The following is a 24,383-nucleotide window of genomic DNA, read 5'->3' on the forward strand; positions in this document are numbered from 1 at the left end:
ATTTCCACTACAAGGTAAACAACAACTAATGGCAATGGACACTATATCACTACCCTTTCAGAACACTGTTAGGTCCGCTGTAAAAAAATCGGCTGAAGCTTTAGCTAGATTTCAGTACTTAAAACGATTTAAATTTCAATGCTTTCTGTTAGCGCTCGGACGTCTGGTACTTTATCAACAGAGCTACGACAGTTTACAAGTACAATACTGGTTGTTGGTAGGTCTACTCTCGTCCTGTGTTTTCCCACCACCGTTGTAGACTGATGTTCGTTCTATAATTTCCTGAGACCGTCTAACCGTAAAAGCCTCCCAAGTGGTTCAAATGGCTCTGATCACCATGGGACTTAACATCTATGGTCATCAGTCCCCTAGAACTTAGAACTACTTAAATCTAACTAACCTAAGGACATCACACAACACCCAGTCATCACGAGACAGAGAAAATCCCTGACCCCGCCTGGAATCGAACCCGGGAACCCGGGCGCGGGAGAAAGCCTCCCAGTCCATCCCACTCGGCCCCTGCAACCCGTGTAGTCTGCTACTGTGTGTAGTGGACTCCTTACCAATGAAACGGAACCCGAAAGCCCACCATCCTACTGCGCAAGTCAAAAATCTGCAACCTACGCTGTAGCAGAACCGTCTGAGCCTCTGATGCGGACTCTGCACTCAACTCTGCACCAAAGGTCCGCAGTCGGCCATGTCGACGATGAAGCAGATGATGAGCTCTCTGCCTTCATCTCGCGAGCAAGACAGGCAGTCTTTACCACCTGAGATAGCCACCCGAAAACAGGGAGAATCTCCTCTGATCCAAAGCGGAGCACAGCGGTAGCACCGACAGGAGCCACTGGCTGCAGGTGGCTGCACCCTGTGCTCTTCGCGGCACCGGGAAGCATCCGTTCCACTTCTGGTACGACTCCCACGGTACGCAGACAGAGCGCACACTAGACTTCTTCCCCTCCTCCTTCTCAGCTTATGGCACGTGCGGAAGTGGCGCATTTCTGGGACGCTCGTGTCCAGTGCCCTACGAGGCGCGCAGATTGGTTTTGGTGTCGTGTGAGCAGGTGTCGCGTGGTGGCGCCTTCGTGCGCGCTCGGCGCCGCTCGGGCGCGCTCGGTGGTCGTAGCCGGCACGCGTCGCCGCGCCAACGTTAGTCCGACGGCCGCGCCCGGCGTGAATCGCGCGCGAGTCAGTCCCACGTCCCGCGTCTCGCCCGCCACCGCTGCGCACCGGTCAGTACGCAGGCGACTGCCCGCATTGCTCTCTCTTTCTTTCTCCCTTCTACTAACACTACCTCCGCGTATTTCTCTACTTTTTCTTATCTTTTTTGGTTCCGACAATACTCCGCCCGCCAGTTAAGGCAGACGGAAATCCTACCACTAAGAGAAAAACTTCTCTAAAAAGCTGGCAGTTATTTGAAAAAAAAAAAAAAAAAACAAAAGGCCAGTATAAGCTACTGTTCGTACTAACTAGAGAAATAAACATGTTCTCAAAATTTTAAAATCCTTTTCATTAGGGCGAAAGTAGTTTCGGCCTCTATGTATTAAAAACAACTGTGGTCGGTCGCCGTCAAAGCCCGTAATTTTGTCGAAATATCTTTTTGTACCTTATATCCCATTTGTTTTTTACATTTTTTGCTATAAATTGTTTGCCGATCTCGAAGGTGATCATTTAATTGCTCAATTGGGCAGACTGTAGCACTTCGTAAATGTACACAAATAATTCGTCATATTTTAAATACTGACTCGTCTTGTAAGCCTATTCAGTAATTAGAAAACTATACATCACGCTGAAAATTTGTAAAATCGTCGGATCAAATAATTAATGTCAAAAAAAGGCAAATGATTTCGTTTGCTGTGGTATCGAGTAATTTATTACTTACAAAGACGCTCTTGTCGTATCATTCGCATTTGTGTGACTACTCTTAAAACATTTATTCTTCGGTTTGCTTCATTAAGAGTGTACTCGTCCCTGCCAGCTTGTACCTAAGTTCTCAGCTTGGTGCAACTTGGCGCCCTGGGAAGAGGGACAGTGCCGTACTGAGCGGCCGCTCATAAGCGGTCGGCTAAGGAGGCGGGCAAGTGAGGCGCGCTTTGACGGCTCTCGCCACGGGGGGGCCAATTTCCTGGCGCGGGAGCAGTGTCGGAACGCAGATGTCAAAGACTAGCGTTGGCTCTTATCGGCTTTACGCGACCCCTCATCTGCAGAGTTTGCCGCCCTGGGAACACGACCTGTCGTCCTTCCTTCCGGCTCCTTTTCTTTCTGGCTTCTCCGATTATCGGACCGTTCACCGCTGTTCCTGCAGCGGAAATAGTAGCACAGGGGATCTGCTTGTGACAGATTTCTCATTACGACCTACAACACATCTAAGGCAAAGTTATCAGTGTCAGGGTCTCTCCATCCTTCATTCACTCTTCCGACGTCTGACAGCCCGTTAATCGGAGTACTTGATTAAATTCTAAAATGTAAATTTCTCAAAGTATTTGCGTTAGTAACTGTGTATAACTCGATGTTCAGTTTTACAGATATTGTAATTCTTATATTTCTACAGTATATGTTTTATTAGCAAAACTGCGCCAGTTTGTATTTCTGTTTTTACTGGACCTACAGGTATTTCAGAGCGAATGTTCCATCCGTAAGCTCCACAGCTTTTAATGAAGGGCTAGTGAAACAGCCAAACCTGAGTGGGCCATATTAATAGATAAATAACAGTTTATTGTGACAACATGTGTGTACTAAAGACTAATACAAAAAAGAAGCAGTCATTCTTATAATAGCGTTTAATGGTATTGTAGCATATTTTTCATAATTATATTCTTAGCTTTTATTTATCGACGTAATCTCTCTCACATTTGACTGCTTCACTATGCTATTACGATGGAGAGGCTCAAAATCCGTGAAACATGAAGGTGAAGCATTCACTCTGACACGTACATTTTTTAAAAAGCTGAATTGCAGATGATTAACGTTGTTTCCAAATATACACACATGCTCAGCTGGATGTTAGCCAAGTGAAACCAATATGCATTCTTTAAAGAAAAGAAAAAAAGAAAGAAAAAGGCAATTCTACCTTACTCGGGATATTTTCTAGTTAATCGATAAAATTTTCGAATATCGCATTTTGACCAGCCTGTGGGTTTACTCAGGAATAACGATACGAAAACATCGTCGATAAGAATTTCCCAGTAGACCCCTTACCGTCAATTTTAATAACTTTTTGGCTCTGGAAGATTCAAATAACACAAATTCTACAAATGTATAGTACCAAACAAAATGCAGTGTTGCTAATCTAGTTTAAGATGAGACGGTGTTTTTTTATGAGAGGTGTACTGAATACGTACTGGTATGAAAGTAGTGATATAAGTGAAAAAATTGTAGAAAAAAATTTGTGTTATTGATTTTTCAGTTTCTATTTGCTAAAACAGTCTGCGTAAGGAAAGCACACCCTGTTTAACTAAAAACATGCTTAAATACAATTTGGCTTGGAATAGAAGTTTCTGCTTTATCGTAGTGTACAGATTTAATGAAATGAAACCAAAATCTATGTGATATGAATCAACAGAATATTTTTGTATGTATTTTTAAGTGTAATCAGGTTACCTATAATGTAGTAGCGGTAAAGTAATATGAAGCTAAATGGCAGTGAAAATAAAGTTTAAACTTTTTGGTCCTGCCAAAACTGTAGGAGAGTTCCGTATAGAGTATGAAGACTGAAGTCTGTACAGAACCACTGTATATTTCCTGAGCGGTATGTCGGTATATAGTGCCAGAACAAATATTTTCGAGAGCTGTAGGATACAACTATGTTTTCTGTCAGTCTGAAAGTAAATAAGACCGTCTATGGGAACCACTAAGGATTTTCGAAGCAATTTGCAAGATTTAGCTTCACTCCGCAATGATTTGCAACAAAGTTTGTGGATGTCTTGAAGTCATAATTGTTTTTCGTCTCGGTGTAAACATAAACGAGGCCGCTGGCTAAGGTATTATTTAATCAGATATAAAATTATTAGTACCTTAAACCTTTCTATAAAGCTTTTTAAAATTTTCACTAATTTTCTATATATTGTTCCCTCGCATTTAACATTAATTTTTTTTCATATTACAAACAAAGCGATGACCAGTTTAGGTAGCCTAAATACCATCTTCAGATCTGAGAACAGACAAACCAAAAGAAAAATTTTCTTAAGTAACAACTTATGAAAAAATTACTGTTGACTTACTTTTAAAAATCTACAGGGAAATAACATATGTAGCATTATAAACTCAAGTAGTAGCGTACATCACCGTTGCATCGCTCAGAACTTTCTAATATAAAATCATCAGGTAGAATCTCTCATGTATAGCCGAAAACGAACCTAAGGGCAAATATATTATATTCTGGCACATAATTAAGAATAATACATAATTATTTAGACGAAAGACCAATTCGCTGAACGTACCACGCTGTCTGTGACAGCAATGAAACAAAGAGCAAGTGCAGCGTCGTAAAAATTTTATACACTGAAACGCATGTGTAGTTATTATCGTTACGGCCAGTAATTGCAAACAGAGATTTGCCTAAGAAAAAGAAGAACTGAGTAAACAATATTTGCTTTCAGTTACCTGAGTGCAAAAGTAATATCATTATTCAGCATAGCAAAATTTTAATAGTGAAACACACCATATACACTTCGGTTACACGATAAGTCAGTCAGATCTAAAGGCCGTAAATTCAACTAAATACCTACGAATTACAATTACAAGCAACTTAAATTGGAAGAACACACATAAAATGTTGTGGGGAATGCAAACAGACCTACTAAAGAGACGGCCTACACTAAGATCGTCCGCCCTCTTCTGGAGTACTGATTACCAGATAGGATTAACCGAGTACATTGAGAAAGTTCAAAGAAGAGCAGCACGTTTTGTATTTTCGCGAAATATGGGAAAGAGTGACATTGATATGATACCGCATTTGGGGTGGACATCATTAAAGCAAAGGCATTTTTCGTTGCTGCGGAATATTCTCACGAAATTTCAATCACCAACTTTCTCCTCCGACTGCAGAAATATTTTGTTCACGCCCTCCTACGTAGGGAGAAACGATAATCTTAAAAATAAAGGGAAGGGTGTTCGTTTTTTCCACGCCCTGTTCACGATTCGAATAATAGAAAATTATTGTAGAGGTACTTCGATGAACCCTCTGCCAGGTGTGATTTGTGGAGTATCCATGAAGATGTAGATGTACTTGAAATCAGAAGTAAAATATGAAATACATATTCAACATCGTCACACTTGGTAACTTGTCGAAACAGTAAAGGTGTATGTACACTGGATAACACAAGACCCACACGTACTCACAGTTACAGCTGTAATGACATGAAACTGGCACGTTAACAATTACAGGAAGTGCCCGTAGTTGGCGTTATGGCATGTAAGCGATAAGTGTGAGAAAAGATTTTTCGTTTCCTTCTATTTTAAAACAAAGTAATTAAATTAAAATTATTTTAAAGCATACTGCAATGGATAAAGAATAGAGAACTACATCACAAGATTTGCGCTTAATCAAGTATATAAATTTCGTGTAAATAAAGTAGATGAAGTAAACATGGGCTATAATTTACCCGCACTTCTTGCAACTTCTGACTTGCCATTTTCATGTAAACACAACGTTCAGTATTGTTGTAACTATGAGTGAGTGGGGGTCCCGTGTCACCCAGCGTGCATAATTGTATCTTTACTGTTTTGACAAGTTAACCAAAGTGATGATGTTGTGTATATATTTTATGTTTTAGTTTTGACTTCAAGTTCAACTTACATGGCATTTCCACTACGAATATTTTACTATTTTGAATAACCATGTTACTTTTATGCCCTGTTAACTCAAAGCAAACAGGTAGTTGCTTCTTCTTTTTCGTAGACAAACCTCTGTTTGCAGTTACTGACTGTAACGAAAATAATTACACAGGCGTTCCGATTTATAAAAATTTTACGACCTTGTACTGAGTCGTGGTTCCAATTGCTGTCATAGTTATAGCGTGGTACGTTCAACGAACTAGTTTTTCTTCTAAATAGGTGTTGCTTATTCTTATGTTTTTGCCAGTACATAATATATTTGCCTATATGTTCGTTTTCGGCTGTAATAAGATATTTTGCTAATGATTTTAAATGTTCTGAACAATGCAAAAGTGTTGTACGCTGCGCCCGCATCTCGTGGTCGTGCAGTAGCGTTCTCGCTTCCCACTCCCGGGTTCCCGGGTTCGATTCCCGGCGGGGTCAGGGATTTTCTCTGCCTCGTAATGGCTGGGTGTTGTGTGCTGTCCTAAGGTTAGTTATGTTTACGTAGTTCTAAGTTCTAGGGGACTTATGACCACAGCAGTTGAGTCCCATAGTGCTCAGAGCCATTTGAACCATTTTTTATTTGTTGTACGCTGCTAGTTGCACTTAGGACACCGCATGTGGTATGTTAATACACTGGAAAATTTTAAAAGTAAACCGATATCTACGTTTACATAACTTGTTACTTTAGGCATTTTTTCGTTTTGTTTGCCTGTGCTCAGATCTAAAGATGGTAGTTAAGCTACCTACACGGGTCATCAATTTGAAAAAAAAAATTAATTTTAAATGCGATTGAGACAATATATAGAAAACGTGTGAAAATTTTAAAACGTTTTGTAGAAGGTCTTCAAAATTTTTATAATTTTGTATTTCATTATCTGCTTAAGATCGCCTCCTCCTTTTCTGACAATGTCAAATATATTCTTTATTGAGGTGTTAATGTCGTGTCGTCATTATTAAGTGCCATCGGAAAACTAGCGTACTGTATTTGTAGATACTTGTGTGCCTGGAAGAGTCAAAGCGGAGGAATTTATATGAGGGCGATCTGAAGAGTAATGCCTCTGAATTTTTGTCTGAAAACTCTTAGAGTTTTTAAAATAAAATAAATGTTACTATCATTTTACATTTTTATTTTTGATATCTAGATATTTATTTCTCATCATAGTCAGCCTGGCGACGAACAAATTTCTCCCAACGAGAGACCACTTCGTTGATATCGTGACTGTAGAATGTATGAATTTGTTGACGGAGCCACAACCTTACCTCTGCCTGCACCGTTTCGACACAATCCAAGTGAAATCCTCGAAGATGTTCTTTAAGTTTTGGAAACAGACGAAAATTGGTTGGGAACAGGTCGTGACTGTATGGAGAGTGACCAATGACAGTGAATCCAAAGCGTCGGACTGTTGCAAACGACGCAGCGCTCAGGTGTGGTCTGACATTGTCATGCTGAAGGACAGGGTGTTCCATATGTGGACGAACTCTTTGAATTCGAAACTCGATTACAGCACGCTGTTTGCACGCACAGACATAGTACTTTACAAGCAGCTATGTCGTACGGTACAATTCGGAGCACTCTACAGCACAGAGCTGCAAATTTATAGATTTGAAGAATAAACATGTAGAACATTGGTAACGGTTGTTATATCTAAAGAGCTTTACGAGTTTTCACACACAGAATTCGGAGGCATCGTTATTTTTTCAGCATGCCCTCGTACAAATCGCCAGTTCCACGCAGTTCGTGCCGTATACTGTCCAAGTGATTTACACAACTCCTGAAAGCTGATACACATCACTGTTACGGACACACATAACGGTGACATTTAAGACCAGACAGAGCTGATTTCCCAAAAGTAAAATAATTGTGAAATAGTAGTTACACATTTGCAACAGGGAAGGTAGTGCACAGCTTGACTCCTGCGAGTATGGAGGGAAAAAAAAGCCGTTTCAGAGCCTGACCGAAGACTACAGCATGCTAATTCGTACATAGAGGGCATGCGGCGCTTTGAGCTGCGGATTTCTCTTTGATGTAGCATTAGGCTGCCTGTGACCCAAGCGCAACGCGGTCCGCGCCACGTAGCAGACATGTGTCATAACCCGGTAAGCTTAAGGAGCTCTCACCGAAACAATTCACTCACAGTGCCGTACGTTCGTACCCTGCTGTTGCCGTGTTTCATAATGTATTAAACTCATGTGATCATCCGTTGTGCAACTGAAATTCGTGACATATATTTTCGCCAGATATTTTTCTATTTCTACTCTGAAAACAGTCAGCAGCGACTCTGAATTTCACTGTATTCCACAAATTGCCTATTGGCTCCCGTCTTAGGTTCCTCCACGCAAGTTCGATTGACAATTTTTCCGACGTTCGATCAGCGCGACTGACGGGCATTGTCAAAGCTTCATCGTCCATTACTAGTGGTGGGCTGGAGCCGAGCCCGCGGCCGCAGATTAGGTGCACCCGTAGCGCTAATGCCAGCTCGAAGGTCTACCGAAATACACGTTGTTTTCCGAGTACGGACTGTAACCGCACGGGCAGATGCCGACTACTACCCATTGGAATGAAAATGTGGTCCTAAAATGAAGATGTGCTCCCACGTCCCATCTAATTAAGAAAACGGCTCATAGAAATGATCAATTTTTTAAACAAATCTTCCTGTATATTGCTGTTAATTTAGTTTTCACATTTGCTTTTGATCAACGTTCAGGAAATGACACCCATCTTCTACAAACCTCCCATCATATTCAGTTAATTATGCAAAATGGACTGTTCCTGTGATAAGTCTTTGGAATCGTCTGTTTTATTAAAGACAGATATCATGCACGTTCTGTACGTCAGGTACCTCATAAAATCAGTGGCAAGCAACCATTAGGTGAAAATTCTTCAGCTTGTCAAACGCACTTTTAAATTAAAGAAGTCGAGAAAACTCCTCATGATACTGGCAGGTGCTTGACTATTATTTAGAAATTGAGCTACATTCTACTGCGGACAAAGTAATTCAAACTTGACTTAAACACAAAAAGAAAGCCCAGAATGCGAAGTAAACGCGAAGAACGTCACAGGAAGATAACTAACGTGCTCAGATCACACAGTGTGGAATCTAAATGGTAATGCTGCATCATTTTAAGTTGGATGATAACTACAAATTAAAATACGTGATCTCTTCTCGAGCGTTGTAGTTAGTTTCCGAATATAAGTTGCGACCACATTTATTAAATGTTACACAGAATTTCACTGCAACTCCACATATTGGAGATTACTGTAGAAAATAAATTTTTGTATGCTTGTGAGATATCTATTGATTATCTGTTCAAGGATATACATGAATCTGCAACGTCCTGAATAAGTTAACAAATTGTATTGAAATAAGTGCCGCCTAATCTAAGAGTGATGGAAAAAAATAATTTTCGGCCCAACAACCTGTTACACGCGCAGGTGACAAAAGTCATGTGATAACGATATGCACAGAAAACGATGGCGGTAATATTACTTACACGGTTTGTAAAGGGGCAGTGCATTGTCAGAGCTCTCATTTCCACTCAGGTGATTCATTTGAAAGGTTTCCGACGTGATTATGGCTGCACGACGGTAATTGACAGACAACGAACGCGGGATAATAGTTGTAGCTAGGCACAATATTGTGCACCACGTCATATTAAGAAAGTGCACCGTCTGTCTCTCTGTGTTTGCATTTCAGAACACAATATATGCGTCGTCATTTCAATGGCTCTGGGTTGTAGATGCGGCGTTTGTGTCTGTATTACAACACTATAGCATGGGACATATCATTTCGGATATCTTTAGGGAGCGTCACGATTGTGCCGAGAATATCAAATTTCATGCATTACCTCTCACTACGGACAACGCAGTGGTCGACGGGTTTCACTTAACGACCGAGAGCAGCGGCGTTAGCGTAGAGATGTTAGTGCTAACAGACAAGCAGAACTGCACGAAAACCCCGCAGAAATCAATGTGTGACGTATGATGAACGTATCTATTAGACCAGTGCGGTGAAATTTTGCGTTAATGGGCTATGGCAGCAGACGACCGACACAAGTGCCTTTGCTAACAGCAAGACATCGCCTGCAGCTCCTCTCCTGGGCTCGTGACCATATCTGTAGGACCCAAGAGAACCGGATAACCGTGGCCTGATCAGATGAGTCCCAGTTTCAGTTGGTAAAGAGCTGATGGTAGGGTAGACCACACGAAGACATGGACCCAAGTTGTGAACAAGGTACTGTGCAAGCTGATGGTAGCTCCGTAGCTGTGAGGGCTGTGTTTGCATGGAATGGACGGGGTCCTGGCTACTTTCAGCCACTTGGAGACCGTTTTCAGCCCAAAGAAAAATGAAATTTTTATGGATGACAGTGCCCATGTCGCCAGGCGACAGTTGACCGTCATTGGTCTGAAGAACGTTCTGGGCATTTCGAGAGTATGATTTCGTCACCAAGATCGTTCAACATGGATGCCATCGAACATTTATGGGACGTAATCGAGAGGTCAGTTTGTGCACATCCTGCACTCGGAACACTTTCGCATTTATGGACGGATGTAGAGGCAGCATGGCTCAATATTTCTGCAGGTGACTTTGAACGACTTGTTGAGTCCATTCCCCGTCGAGTTGTTGAACTACGCGGGGGAAAATGAGACCTGACACGATACTGGAAGGTATCCAGTTATTTTCATCACCTCAGTGTATAGGAATAAATATTTGGCAGTATCACCTAGTGACCAATACAGCCAGTAGAGAAGCTCTAACGCCAGGGTTGTGTGGGTTGAGGAAGACATCTGTTTGAAAGATGTTCAACAAGAGAAAAATGTTATAACGTACATCTTACTGTTGGAGGACGGAATCCACGAACAGCTAGTCAGTCACATAAACATCCAGTCACCGCTAGTAAAGTTGTGTGTCATGGAGTGGTTTCGTGTATCGCTTAGAGCAGCTATGATATTGGGCTCACCAGAGGCACAGTATTTTGGCACCACAACATATTAAGAAAGTACACCGTCTGTCTTGCTCTCTCTCTGTGTTTTGCCGGCCGCGGTGGTCTAGCGGTTCTAGGCGCTCAGTCCGGAACCGCGGGACTGCTACGGTCGCAGGTTCGAATCCTGCCTCGGGCATGGATGTGTGCGATGTCCTTAGGTTAGTTAGGTTTAAGTAGTTCTAAGTTCTAGGGGACTGATGACCACAGATGTTAGTCCCATAGTGCTCAGAGCCATTTCTCTCTGTGTTATCATTTCATAACACAATACATGCGTCGTCATTTCAATTTCTCTGGGCAGTAGGTGCGGCGTTTGTGTCTTATTACAACGCTTTGCCGATATTTTACTCGTCATCAGGATGCAGGAGTGTCTTCTCTGCTGAGGTACTCTTCAGCCTTAATGGAATAAGTTTAGAGTTGCAAAGCTAGCCCAACAGTCGCTAACTAGGCCTACATCTGGGTCACTTGTCACACATTAGTTTTAGATTTGGAGACACCAAGGCGACAACTGAAGGAAAATCCGCTGCCTCTTTTGATGAACTGATAAACAATAAATTAACCCTATTTTAAAACAAGATAGAGTTCATCTGTCTTAAAACACGCTTAAGTTTCTACACATCCTGTAAACTATTGTTAAGCATTCCCTCAACTCCTGTGTCTGGTGTTCGTTGTTTCTAACAAGTTCATTTTCGCAAGTTCATATCCTGTTAGCAAGTAGATGTACTTCGATGTGAAGTGTAAGAGCCCCCTCGCTCGTTATACACCGGCCGAAGTGAGCTTCGTGAGATAACATAACGTATGGCGCAGATATATTACTTTGAGCCTAAAAATATTGTGTGTGTCTGAAATGATCTTCTCCACTGTATTATCTCATAAGACATCAAGGAACCACAACACGTAATCAAAGAAACACAGGCATCTTCTTTCTGCATATTCTGCATTCTCGGCTATGTGATAGCGGTCCCAGGGTGGAAGTACCTGGGAAAAAAGTTTCGTATTAGTAAACACAGTTTAAGATTTAAACGTAGTCAAGTCGGTCTTCCCGCAGCTGAATACAAGCGGGACGGAACAGCGTCGTCTTCACTGGCAAACTCTTTCACGAACGTTCAAAGATGTAATATTCGTGACAAGAGAGAAGTGTGATGGGACCTGGTTTTCGTTGATATTAGTACTATTTCCGTTAAGCTATACGAGCACCCTGCTCATTATTTCCACTTGCCTTTAGCGGGAGCCACCTCTTTCAGTCTCTTCTGCAAACCGTCTGTGAAAGACAGTGTCTGCGTTCAGTTTTCGCTCATGCAAGCAGATGTAAACTATCACGAATGTTGCACGCAGATAACATCGTGATAGCAAATAAGAATCTAAATCCCTTACGCTAGTGGATAAACTGATATTGCAGAAAAATTTTTCTGTAGGAAACTCTATCCTCATATTCTATCGCGCTACACCTGTACCCTTCGCACTCGTACTGAACTCGTTGACCGAGGTATCGGATTGACTAACAACTAACTTAAATTAACGACATCTTTTTGTTTATTTTCTGTATGGTCATTGCCGCACTATTCAGTAAAATACAGAGTACGAACATAAGATATCACCACAATGAATATCTAATTTTAAAATATAATTGACAGATGTCTCATTTGTCACGAGGAAGTCCACTGACCAGCAGAACATGATGTTACAGACCACTCCTCTACAATATGTTTGATGTTCTGGTTTGGAGCGCCACATCTGCATCGCTCTCAGCTTAGTCCACATCCGCCACCCCGTCCCCCTCCGCAATTCGAGATATAAATAAAGAACTTGTCCAACAGATGTTGTGTCATGCATCTAACACGTCTCACAATTAAACGTAAAGGGGGTTAAATTTATAAACGTGAATGACGTTTGTTTTAATGGAAGCACACATCGCTGGTGTATCTGCGATATTACTCGAAGTTCCCTTCAGTGTGCGCGCTTGGGAAGCCTTGGTAATTATTATCAGAAGGGCAATTAAACAGTGATACAATGCTTGGAAGGCTACTGATAACTTACTTCTTTTCAAAAAATGAAGGCTAGAGTTATCAGATACAAAAAATGGAAGTGTTTAGAACATAATTTTTCTATTATGGACAACTTATTTTCGGTTTAATTTATCTTCTCGCATGCTTTTACAAAGTTACGTGACACTATCAAACACTGGAATCAGTTTTTCGTGGGAGCAACGATAACAGTGTACGGATAGTTAATTTTTCTAAAATATCTCCTATGTTTGGATTTACGGCCATCGATTTGGTAGGCGGTCAAACTGTGCACTGGACCGACAGAGAGTTCGCAGTAGAGACGCTGCATCCGCTATTGTTGTAAATCAAATATGTATTCCGTATTTCGCCGTCCGGTGTGGCATGGCGGTTCTAGGCGCTTCAGTCCGGAACCGCGCCACCGCTACGGTCGCAGGTTCCAATCCTGCTTCAAGCATGGATGTGTGTGATGTCCTTAGGTTAGTTAGGTTTAAGTAGTTCTAAGTTCTAGGGGACTGATGACAGATGTTAAGTCCCATAGTGGTCAGAGCCATTATTATTCAATATTTCTTTTCCAGAATCTACCGCTTTCATTTGGACCCATGACAACCGGTCACTACAACCTAAAAATTCGATGATTTTTTTTCACAAATTACAGAGACGTGGAACCAATAGCAGTTCGTGATTGATTTTTTCGTAAGACAGATTAGCCCTAAAGTGAAAATCAAACTCTGCTAGGTACCTGTCAGAGTGTAGCCATTCTCTTCCGGGCCAATGAGCAATTCTAGAAACCAACTGAGACCGGACTTGAGGCTGTGTTTGTGTAGTAGTCACCTGGCATAATCTGTCAGGCCGCGACAACTCAAGTGAACAATGCATATTAATGTAACGAATCCTCTTAACGAGGGCTGTTAGCGCTTGCCAGTAACGCAGAAACCAGTAAGCAGCCCCTCATTTAGCCGTTACACTGCAGTGAACACCGCATCAACAGCCTTGTAGCGTCGTAGTAATCTCAGTTCACCTCTGACCTTTTGGTAATGGTGCATGGTTATGCTCCTGAACTGATTCTCGCAGATGTTTTTGGATTGGTTTTTAACGCTCGCGAACAAGAGCTGTTCCCAGATAAAGCTGCACGCTTTTAACAGCTTAGTGCTGTGTGTCGCAGTGAGGCGTTTGACGATGCATAGAAAAACACTGTGGCGCCGAGCCTCTAGGAAAGTGTTTGGTGCCTACCGCTACTCCTCCTTTCATTTTTGTTCGATCCTCGTGAAAGAAATGAAGGCTAGCCGGACTGATCCCGAACTATTTGTCATCGCGTGTTAGTGCGCTAATGTTCTTCGACCTCGAGCTGTGTACTTCATTTGGAACAGATCATATCAAAATCTATTAACTACGTGCGACTTAACTACAGATTTGTTTGTGCACTACGGCGAAAAATATCGTGTACTAGTTCAGAGAAAGAGAGACGCACGCTTCAGATAGTTGTAGTTGTTAAATTCATTGATGAGCCTAAACATTAATGCATAAGAGAATGTCGGTCCATCTATGCAAAGCAATACAACAGACGTTTTCGTGGCACTGATGTGAAAGCAAAGGGACCTTCACTGCCAAGTTTAAGCGTAGCCGTAACCTCAAAAACATAACTGAAAGAAGCCACAAATAGCTTAAGGAGAGCCACGCCTGAAGTGTTGAAATAATTATAAAGTGAAATTCTGTCTATCAGCTTCACAGTAGATATTGCGGATTTTCTCAAAACTAGACGTATTCGTTTTCGCTGAATTACTGCATTCGTTACTTACAAAAAAGTGTCCAATTTCAAGCTCCGGATTGCTTTTCTGTATTTCAGTACGACCGGTTTCGGGCCAGCTGGTCATCTTCAGATCTGTACTTTTTATAATCACAATTGGTTCAAATTACAAATGGTTTATAATTTAAGTTTGTAAATTTTAGCCGGTCGGTGTGGCCGAGCGGTTCTAGGCGCTTCAGTCTGGAACCGTGCGACCGCTTCGGTCGCAGCTTCGAATCCTGCCTCGGGCATGGATGTGTGTGATGTCCTTAGGTTAGTTAGGTTTTAGTGGTTCTAAGTTCTAGGGGACTGATGACGTCAGATGTTAAGTCCCATAGTGCTCAGAGCCATTTGAACAATTTTTGTAAATTTTAAAGATTCCGAAGAAATTAGTTAAAATACAAATTTGTGCAATAAACAATTTCTTACAGTTACAGACTAAACTGTCGATTATGGAACTGGAAGTTCACTGTCATAACTAGACGTACACCAGCTTGTGCGGCTTTATAAATAAATTTTTAAGAAACTTGATTGATGCAACAAATGCAGCGCTGAAAAGCGCCCTCTCTAAATAGAGTGGACTCACGTAATTCATAATTAATGCTCCTAAGTATAGCATGAAACGCTGATGTGAAATTTAATAGCATTAAAATCTTTTAAAAGGACTTTATGAAACAATTATCCAAATTTTTTTTAAATATTTTTATATAAGGATCTTAATTGGTGCGAAGTTTGTAGCGCTCGGAAGTGTTCTCTATGGGCTGATTAATCCATAAAGTATGTTCCTTAATGTAACAAACGAAACAACGATGGGGACTATTATTATTATTATTATTATTATTATTATTGTTATTATTATTATTATTATTACTAAAAACTTTAAAAGAGCGTTAAAACATTGCAAAAAACTTTCTCTTGGTTTCGTTTGGCAATTGTAGAATCTGCAGCGCTCATTGACTGTGGACTAAAATAATTCATGCATAAAAATGTCCCCAAGCATAACATATAAAAAATTCAGGGCATTATTATCATTAATCAGGTATCCAATTACGCCTATCGGCTGAGGCTGACACGGAGGTCAGTCAGTATAGTTGGGCCATCCGAGACCTGTTCGAGAATGGTTCAAATGGCTCTAAGCACTACCGGACTTAAAATCTGAGGTTCAAAATGGTTCATGTGGCTCTGTTCACTATGAGACTTAACATCTGAGGTCATCAGTCCCCTAGAACTTAGAACTACTGAAACCTAACTAACCTAAGGACATCACACACATCCATGCCCGAGGCAGAATTCTAACCTGCGACAGTGGCGGTCGCGCGGTTCCAGACTGAAGCGCCTAGAACCGCTCGGTCACAGCGGCCGGTGAGGCCTGTTCGGACGGAGTTTTAGCGCAATTACAAATGTTAAAAATAGACGTAGAAACGTCAAAAGTTGTCTTCTCCTCCTCTTCTTTGGCGGTCGTACTAATGCTCGAGGCCAAACACGGCGCCACGCTGAAGTTCCCTCATTTAACAGACGCCAGGGTGCCGAGGACCGCCGCATCTGATGTTTGGTAGAGCGTCCCACCTCATCCCAAGGCAGTGCTGCAACAAGTCTTTGAAAATTTCATGTTAGCTACTATGCATGAAGTCACTTTGCTCATTAAGTAGTTTCTCTCGGTCTTTCACCTGGTGGGCGTAAATTTCTGTTCCTGAAGCACATTCAAATAAAAACTCATCTGAGCACTGTGCAACACTTCCATTTCCTCGCTTATTGCGCAGACCTATCTTTGAAATGCGCTCCAAATCCTGTCCGATTACCGTGACTCCAGTGTTCCTTGTATCGGATTTCGAAGTTTCGGCACGTCTGTCCTATGCAATTCCTGTCACAGTCCTTGCATTTGATTTTGTATACTACAGAGTTGCAGTGTTTAGTTTGCTTCGTAGATGTTGGTTTATGGTTTAATCTACGCGCCATTTCTGAAATGCCACTTGCCCTTAATTTTTAAATGCCACGGATATGTTTCTTTTCGGAAAAACTTTAGCTGTTCTCTCCGACACACACCCTTGGCAAGTGAAAGTGTCGAATTTCTTTTTCATCTTTAATATTGCCATTCTCTTCACTTAAATCAAAAACAAGTTTTCCTGTAAAAGTGAGGATAATCGTAAGTTTAAAGTTAAGAAGAAATTCGGCACTGACATTAAAAATGCGTGGGTCAGAGAGAACCTCTGAAGTTTTTCCAAATAAACCTGGCCGTGGCATTTAATAATCAAGGGCAAATGGTGCAGAGATTAAACCATATGTCAGCTGCGACGAAGCAAACTAAATGCTGCAACTCCGGAGTATGTAAGACCAAATGCGTGGACTGTTACAGTTATTACATACGTCAGACGGAGCGAAATTTCGAAATCCGATACAAGGAACGTTACAGTGACAGTAACTGAAGAGCATTTCGAACCCATGTGAAAGATAGAAAGCGTGAGGTTAGCGCAATAAGAGAGCAACTGAAAGTGCTACACAGAGCCGAGAAGAAGTTTTTATTTGAATGTGTTGGAGGAACTAGAAATTTACGCCCACCAAGTGAGAGACCGAGAGAAATACTTAACGAGCAAAGTGACTTCAGGCATAATAACTACTACGAAATTTTCAAAGACTTGCTGTTGCCTTCCTTTGGGACGAGATGGGATGCTTTACCAATCATCAGCTTTAGCGGCCGTCAGCACAATGGCAAATTGAAAACGGCAAAGGAAAGTTCAGCGTGGCCTAATGTTCTGCTGGAGCAGTGCTAACTCTACGACCACCACATTAGAGAAAGCGAAGAGTACTTTGGGACTTTCTGTGCTTCTTTTAAAGTTTTAATGATATTAAAATTCAGTCCGAAGAGGCGTCGAAAGACCTAACGGCACCGACCGACCGACCGCCGCATAATCCTAAGATGATAGGTGTCACTGGTGCGGTTACGGAGAGGCATGTTGTCAACACACTGCTGTTCGGGCCGTATTCCGATTTGGTGACCGGATTAATGATACTAAAGCCCTGATTTTATGTATATTATATACAGGGACTTGTTATGTATGAATTATTGCATGGCATAGAGGGGACTCTTGTGCATTATAAGTTCTGCGATCGCCAAATGAAAGCAGGAGATTTTTTTGGAACGTTTTAAAGCACCTTTAAAGTTTTTAATACTAATAATGTCCTCATCAGTGTTTCATTTGTTACATTTAGAAACATCTCTTATATAATACATCAGTTCACAGAGGTTACTTTCGAGCGCTTCAAACTTTTCACCAGTTATGATTCTTATATAAATATATTTTAAAAATTATGGATCAATGTTTTCTAAAGCCCTTTTAAAAGATATCAGAGCTATTAAATTTCATATCAGTGTTTCGTGCTGCTCTTAGGACCATCTCTTATGAATGCTACAAATACAGGGTGTTACAAAAAGGTACGGTCAAATTTTCAGGAAACATTCCTCACACACAAATAAAGAAAAGATTTTATGTGGACATGTGTCCGGAAACACTTAATTTCCATGTTGGAGCTCATTTTAGTTTCGTCAGTATGTACTGTACTTCCTCGATTCACCGCCAGTTGGCCCAATTGAAGGAAGGTAATGTTGACTTCGGTGCTTGTGTTGACATGCGACTCATTGCTCTACAGTACTAGCATCAAGCACATCAGTACGTAGCATCAACAGGTTAGTGTTCATCACGAACGTGGTTTTGCAGTAAGTGCAATGTTTACAAATGCGAAGTTGGCAGATGCCCATTTGATGTATGGATTAGCACGGGGCAATAGCCGTGGCGCGGTACGTTTGTATCGAGACAGATTTCCAGAACGAAGGAAGACATTCGAAGCAATTTATCGGCGTCTTAGGGAGCACGGAACATTCCAGCCTATGACTCGCGACTGGGGAAGACCTAGAACGACGAGGACACCTGCAATGGAAAGGCAATTCTTCGTTCATTTGACGATAACCCTAATGTCAGCGTCAGAGAAGTTGGTGCTGTACAATGTAACGTTGACCACTTCACTGTATGGATAGTGCTACTGGAGAACCAGTTGTTTCCATACCATGTACAGCGTGTGCAAGCACTATCAGCAGCTGATTCGCCTCCACGGGTACACTTCTGCGAATGGTTCATCCAACAATGTGTCAGTCCTCATTTCAGTGCAACGTGTGAACGTTTGGGCAGGCATTGTTGGTGATGTCTTGATTGGCCCCATGTTCTTCCACCTACGCTCAATGGAGCACGTTATCATGATTTCGTACGGGATACTCTACCTGTGCTGCTAGAACATGTGCCTTTACAAGTACGACACAACATGTGGTTCTTGCACGATGGAGCTCCTGCACATTTCGGTCGAAGTGTTCGTACGCTTCTCAACAATAGATTCGGTGACCGATAGATTGGTAGAGGCGGACAAATTCCATGGCCTCCACGCTCTCCTGATCTCAACCCTCTTGACTTTCATTTATGGGGGCATTTGAAAGCTCTTGTCTATGCAACCCCGGTACCAAATGTAGAGATTCTTCGTGCTCGTATTGTGGACGGCTGTATTACAATACGCCATTCTCCAGGGCTGCATCAGCGCATCAGGGATTCCATGCGACGGAGGGTGGATGCATGTATCCTCGCTAACCAAGGACATTTTGAACATTTCCTGTAACAAAGTGTTTGAAGTCACGCTGGTACGTTCTGTTGCTGTGTGTTTCCATTCCATGATTAATGTGATTTGAAGAGAAGTAATAAAATGAGCTCTAACATGGAAAGTAAGCGTTTCCGGACACATGTCCACATAACATATTTTCTTTCTTTGTGTGTGAGGAATGTTTCCTGAAAGTTTGGCGGTACCTTTTTGTAACACCCTGTAGAGGGTGCTTTTCAGCGCTTTATGGGTTGCACCAATCAGGTTTTTTTCAAAATTTGTTAGTAAAGCCACAGCAAGCTGGGATATAGCTAGTTACGACAGTGATCCGTAGACGTGCAACGCGTTTCGTTGGAAGTTCATTTAGTAAGCACGAAAACGTCAGTCCGTGCGGTTATTGGCTTTGGGGTTACCTGAAGTCGCAAGTGTATCGTGATCGACCGACATCTCTAGGGATGCTGAAAGACAACATCCGACGCCAATGCCTCACCATAACCCTTGACATACTTTACTGTGCTGCTGACAACATTATTCCTCGACTACAGCTAATGTTGAGGAATGATGGTGGACATATTGAGCATTTCCTGTAAAGAACATCATCGTTGCTTTGTCTTACTTTGTTATGCTAATTATTGCTATTCTGATCAGATGAAGCGCCATCTGTCGGACATTTTTTGAACTTTGTATTTTTTTGGTTCTAATAAAACATCATGTCATTCCAAGCATGTGTGTCAATTTGTACCTCTCTGTCTACATTATTCCGTGATTTATTCAGTTTTCAAATTTATACTGAATTTTTGATTACCCGGTACATAAATTTACGAAAACACGTTGAGTAAGTTAGAAATCACTAGTGTGCACAACAAAATATGCTCATAGAAGTCACTTTTTTGCAGAAGAGCTTGATCAACGGAAACTAAACTAAATACTGTGTATTAACACTGTGTACTATGACAGTACTGGGAACCGAAAATCTCCTGTGTGGGAAGCAACATGAGTTCCAAAAACAACGATCATATGAAACCGGCGCCCAGGTAGATGTCGTGGTGCTCGACTTCCGTAAGGCGTTCGGTTCAGTTCCACACTGCCGCCTAATGAACAAAATACGAGCATACGGAATATCAGCTGCTACTCCGAGTATACGAGCGTTGTATCCGACGGTTACGAGACTTTGCTTCACAGAGCAGGCAAGCCTCTAACTTCCACTTTCTGTGACGAGGCGTTGACGTCAACACTGAGGCGCCTATTCGTGGCCTCACCGTCCTTCAAGCACTAACCACAGATACTCGGACACCAGCACGCGAAAAGCCGACCAGATTCGCCGTTTGCGAGGTTCTTGTTCTCACTCGCCGGGCCATAACAGTCTGCCCTTTATCAGCGTTGCGTTTTCGCCATTTACGGCCTGTGTCGTCGCTATAATGATTCCGTATTCGTTTCTAGTCACCACACCTACTTCCCATACCACATTTTGTGTCCACAACATAACCAGGTGGCATTCATTCTCACGGTGGACCGTATTCGTATTGTTTTGGCTGACGAGTGGATGCTTAATTGTTAAAGTCTCCTCAAAATAGGACCCCTTTTTTGTGTTGTCAAAAAACTTTACTAATCAATAACGATTGAGCAGTCTTTTCGCGTGTGACCATCATTATACCTCTGACAGAACGACAGAAACGAGAGATGATGTAGAAAAATTAGGAAACAATGATTGTATCTTGCATTATAGGCGAAAACTCTTGTTTTATTGTACTTATCGAGCTTCGTTAGTGGGTCGCTGATGGTGATAATACATGAACTACACTGATCAGCCAGAATATTAGACCACCTACCTAATGGCTGGTATGTGCACGGGTGGCAGTGGCGACGCATCGTGGCATGGAAACAATGAGGCCTTGGAAAGTCGCTGGAGGGAGTTGGCACCACATCTGCACGCACGAGTCACCTAATTCCTATAAATTCCGGGGAGGGTAGCGATGAGCTCTGACGCCATGTTCAATCTTTTCCCAGATGTGTTCGATCAGGTTCAGATCAGGTTGTGACTTACAGCGCCATCTATCACAAAGAGAAAAAAGTGGTCCAACTAAAACATTCATATTTCTTTACGTACTACACCAATATGTAATAAAAAATGGGGGTTCCTATTTTTAAAAAAACGCAGTTGATATCCGTTTGACCTATGACTACGCCATCTAGCGGGCCACCCATAGCGCCATCTGGTTTCCCCCTTTAAGCTAGACAAGTTTCGTTCTTTGTAGTTTTATCGTTTGACTCTCATTTCGTGAGATAGTTGGCCTCGTCACGATCAATGGACCACCCTATATACAGGGTGTTACAAAACCGTACGGCCAAACTTTCAGTAAACATTCCTCACACACAAAGAAAGAAAATATGTTATGTGGACATGTGTCCGGAAACGCTTACTTACCATGTTAGAGCTCATTTTATTACTTCTCTTCAAATCACATTAATCATGGAATGGAAACACACAGCAACAGAACGTACCAGCGTAACTTCAAAAACTTTGTTACAGGAAATGTTCAAAATGTCCTCCGTTAGCGAGGATACATGCATCCACCCTCCGTCGCATGGAATCCCTGATGCGCTGATGCAGCCCTGGAGAATGGCTTATTGTATCATAGCCGTCCACAATACTAGCACGAAGAGTCTCTACATTTGGTACCGGGGTTGCGTAGACAAGAGGTTACAAATGCCCCCATATATGAAAGTCAAGAGGATTGAGATCAGGAGAGCGTGGAGGCCATGGAATTTGTCCGCCGCTACCAATCCATCGGTCACCGAATCTGTTGTTGAGAAGCGTACGAACACTTCGACTGAAATGTGCAGGAGCTCCATCGTGCATGAACCACATGTTGTGTCGTACTTGCAAAGGCACATGTTCTAGCAGCACAGGTAGAGTATCCCGTATGAAATCATGATAACGTGCTCCATTGAGCGTAGGTGGAAGAACATGGGGCCCAATCAAGACATCACCAACAATGCCTGCCCAAACGTTCACACGTTGCACTGAAATGAGGACTGACACATTGTTGGATGAACCATTCGCAGAAGTGTAACCGTGGAGGCGAATCAGCTGCTGATAGTGCCTGCACACGCTGTACATGGTATGGAAACAACTGGTTCTCCAGTAGCACTCTCCATACAGTGACGTGGTCAACGTTACATTGTACAGCACCAACTTCTCTGACGCTGACATTAGGGTTATCGTCAACTTCACGAAGAATTGCCTCGTCCATTGCAGGTGTCCTCGTCGTTCTAGGTTTTCCCCAGTCGCGAGTCATAGGCTGGAATGTTCCATGCTCCCTAAGACGCCGATAAATTGCTTCGAATGTCTTCCTTCGTTCTGGAAACCTGTCTCGATACAAACGTACCGCGCCACGGCTATTGCTCCGTGCTCATCCATACATCAAATGGGCATCTGCCAACTTCGCATTTGCAAACATTGCACTGACTACAAAACCACGTTCGTGATGAACACTAACCTGTCGATGCTACGTACTGATGTGCTTGATGCTAGTACTGTAGAGCAATGAGTCGCATGTCAACACAAGCACTGAAGTCAACATTACCTTCCTTCAATTGGGCAACTGGCGGTGAATCGAGGAAGTACAGTACATACTGACGAAACTAAAATTAGCTCTAACATGGAAATTAAGTGTTTCCGGACACATGTCCACATAAAATCTTTTCTTTATTTCTGTATGAGGAATGATTCCTGAAAGTTTGACCGTACCTTTATATATATATATATATATATATATATATATATATATATATATAATATGTGTGTGTGTGTGTGTGTGTGTTACAAAAAGGTACGGCCAAACTTTCAGGAAACATTCCTCACACACAAATAAAGAAAAGATGTTACATAGACATGTGTCCGGAAACGCTTAATTTCCATGTTACAGCTCATTTTAGTTTCTTCCACCTACGCTCAATGGAGCACGTTATCATGATTTCGTATGGGATACTCTACCTGTGATGCTAGAACATGTGCCTTTACAAGTACGACACAACATGTGGTTCATGCACGATGGAGCTCCTGCACATTTCGGTCGAAGTGTTCGTACGCTTCTCAACAACAGATTCGGTGACCGATGGATTGGTATAGGCGAACCAATTCCGTGGCCTCCACGCTCTCCTCACCTCAACCCTCGTGACTTTCATTTATGGGGGCATTTGAAAGCTCTTGTCTACGCAACCCCGGTACCAAATGTAGAGACTCTTCTTGCTCGTATAGTGGACGGCTGTAATACAATACGCCATTCTCCAGGGCTGCATCAGCGCATCAGGGATTTCATGCGACGGAGGGTGTATGCATGTATCCTCGCTAACCGAGGACATTTTGAACATTTCCTGTAACAAAGTGTTTGAAGTCACGCTGGTACGTTCTGTTGCTGTGTGTTTCCATTCCATGATTAATGTGATTTGAAGAGAAGTAATAAAATGAGCTCTAACATGGTAAGTAAGCGTTTCCGGACACATGTCCACATAACATATTTTCTTTCTTTGTGTGTGAGGAATGTTTCCTGAAAGTTTGGCCGTACCTTTTCGTAACGCCCTGTATATATATATCTCCATGACCCATGGACCTTGCCGTTGGTGGGGAGGCTTGCGTGCCTCAGCAGCCTTTTCAGTAGTTGCAGGGGCAACAGTCTGGATGATTGACTGATCTGGCCTTGTAACACTAACCAAAACGGCCTTGCTGTGCTGGTACTGCGAACGGCTGAAAGCAAGGGGAAACTACAGCCGTAATTTTTCCCTAGGGCATGCAGCTTTACTGTATGGTTAAATGATGATGGTGTCATCTTGGGTAAAATATTCCGGAGGTAAAATAGTCCCCCATTCGGATCTCCGGGCGGGGACTACTCAAGAGGACGTCGTTATCAAGAGAAAGAAAACTGGCATTCTGCACGAATCGGTGCGTGGAATGTCAGATCCCTTAATCGGGCAGGTAGGTTAGAAAACTTAAAGAGGGAAATGGATAGGTTAAATTTAGATATAGTGGGAATTAGTGAAGTTCGGGGCAGGAGGAACAAGACTTTTGGTCTGGTGAATACAGGTTTATAAATACAAAACCAAATAGGGGTAATGCAGGAATAGTTTTAATAATGAATAAAAAAAAGTGCGGGTAAGCTACT

At 42.2% G+C, this 24,383-nt stretch overlaps 1 protein-coding gene across 1 annotated transcript in view; it reads left to right on the forward strand.

Annotated features, from left to right (window-relative positions):
• Positions 1–1,165: 1,165 nt before the first annotated feature.
• Positions 1,166–24,383, forward strand: part of LOC126249173 (uncharacterized) — a 58,333-nt gene continuing 35,115 nt past the window's right edge. The window contains exon 1 of the mRNA XM_049950829.1: positions 1,166–1,229. The gene's annotated coding sequence lies outside the window, so the exon portion shown is untranslated. The remainder of the gene's footprint in view (positions 1,230–24,383) is intronic.

Source organism: Schistocerca nitens, chromosome 3 (assembly GCF_023898315.1).
Source record: "Schistocerca nitens isolate TAMUIC-IGC-003100 chromosome 3, iqSchNite1.1, whole genome shotgun sequence".
NCBI lineage: Eukaryota > Metazoa > Arthropoda > Insecta > Orthoptera > Acrididae > Schistocerca > Schistocerca nitens.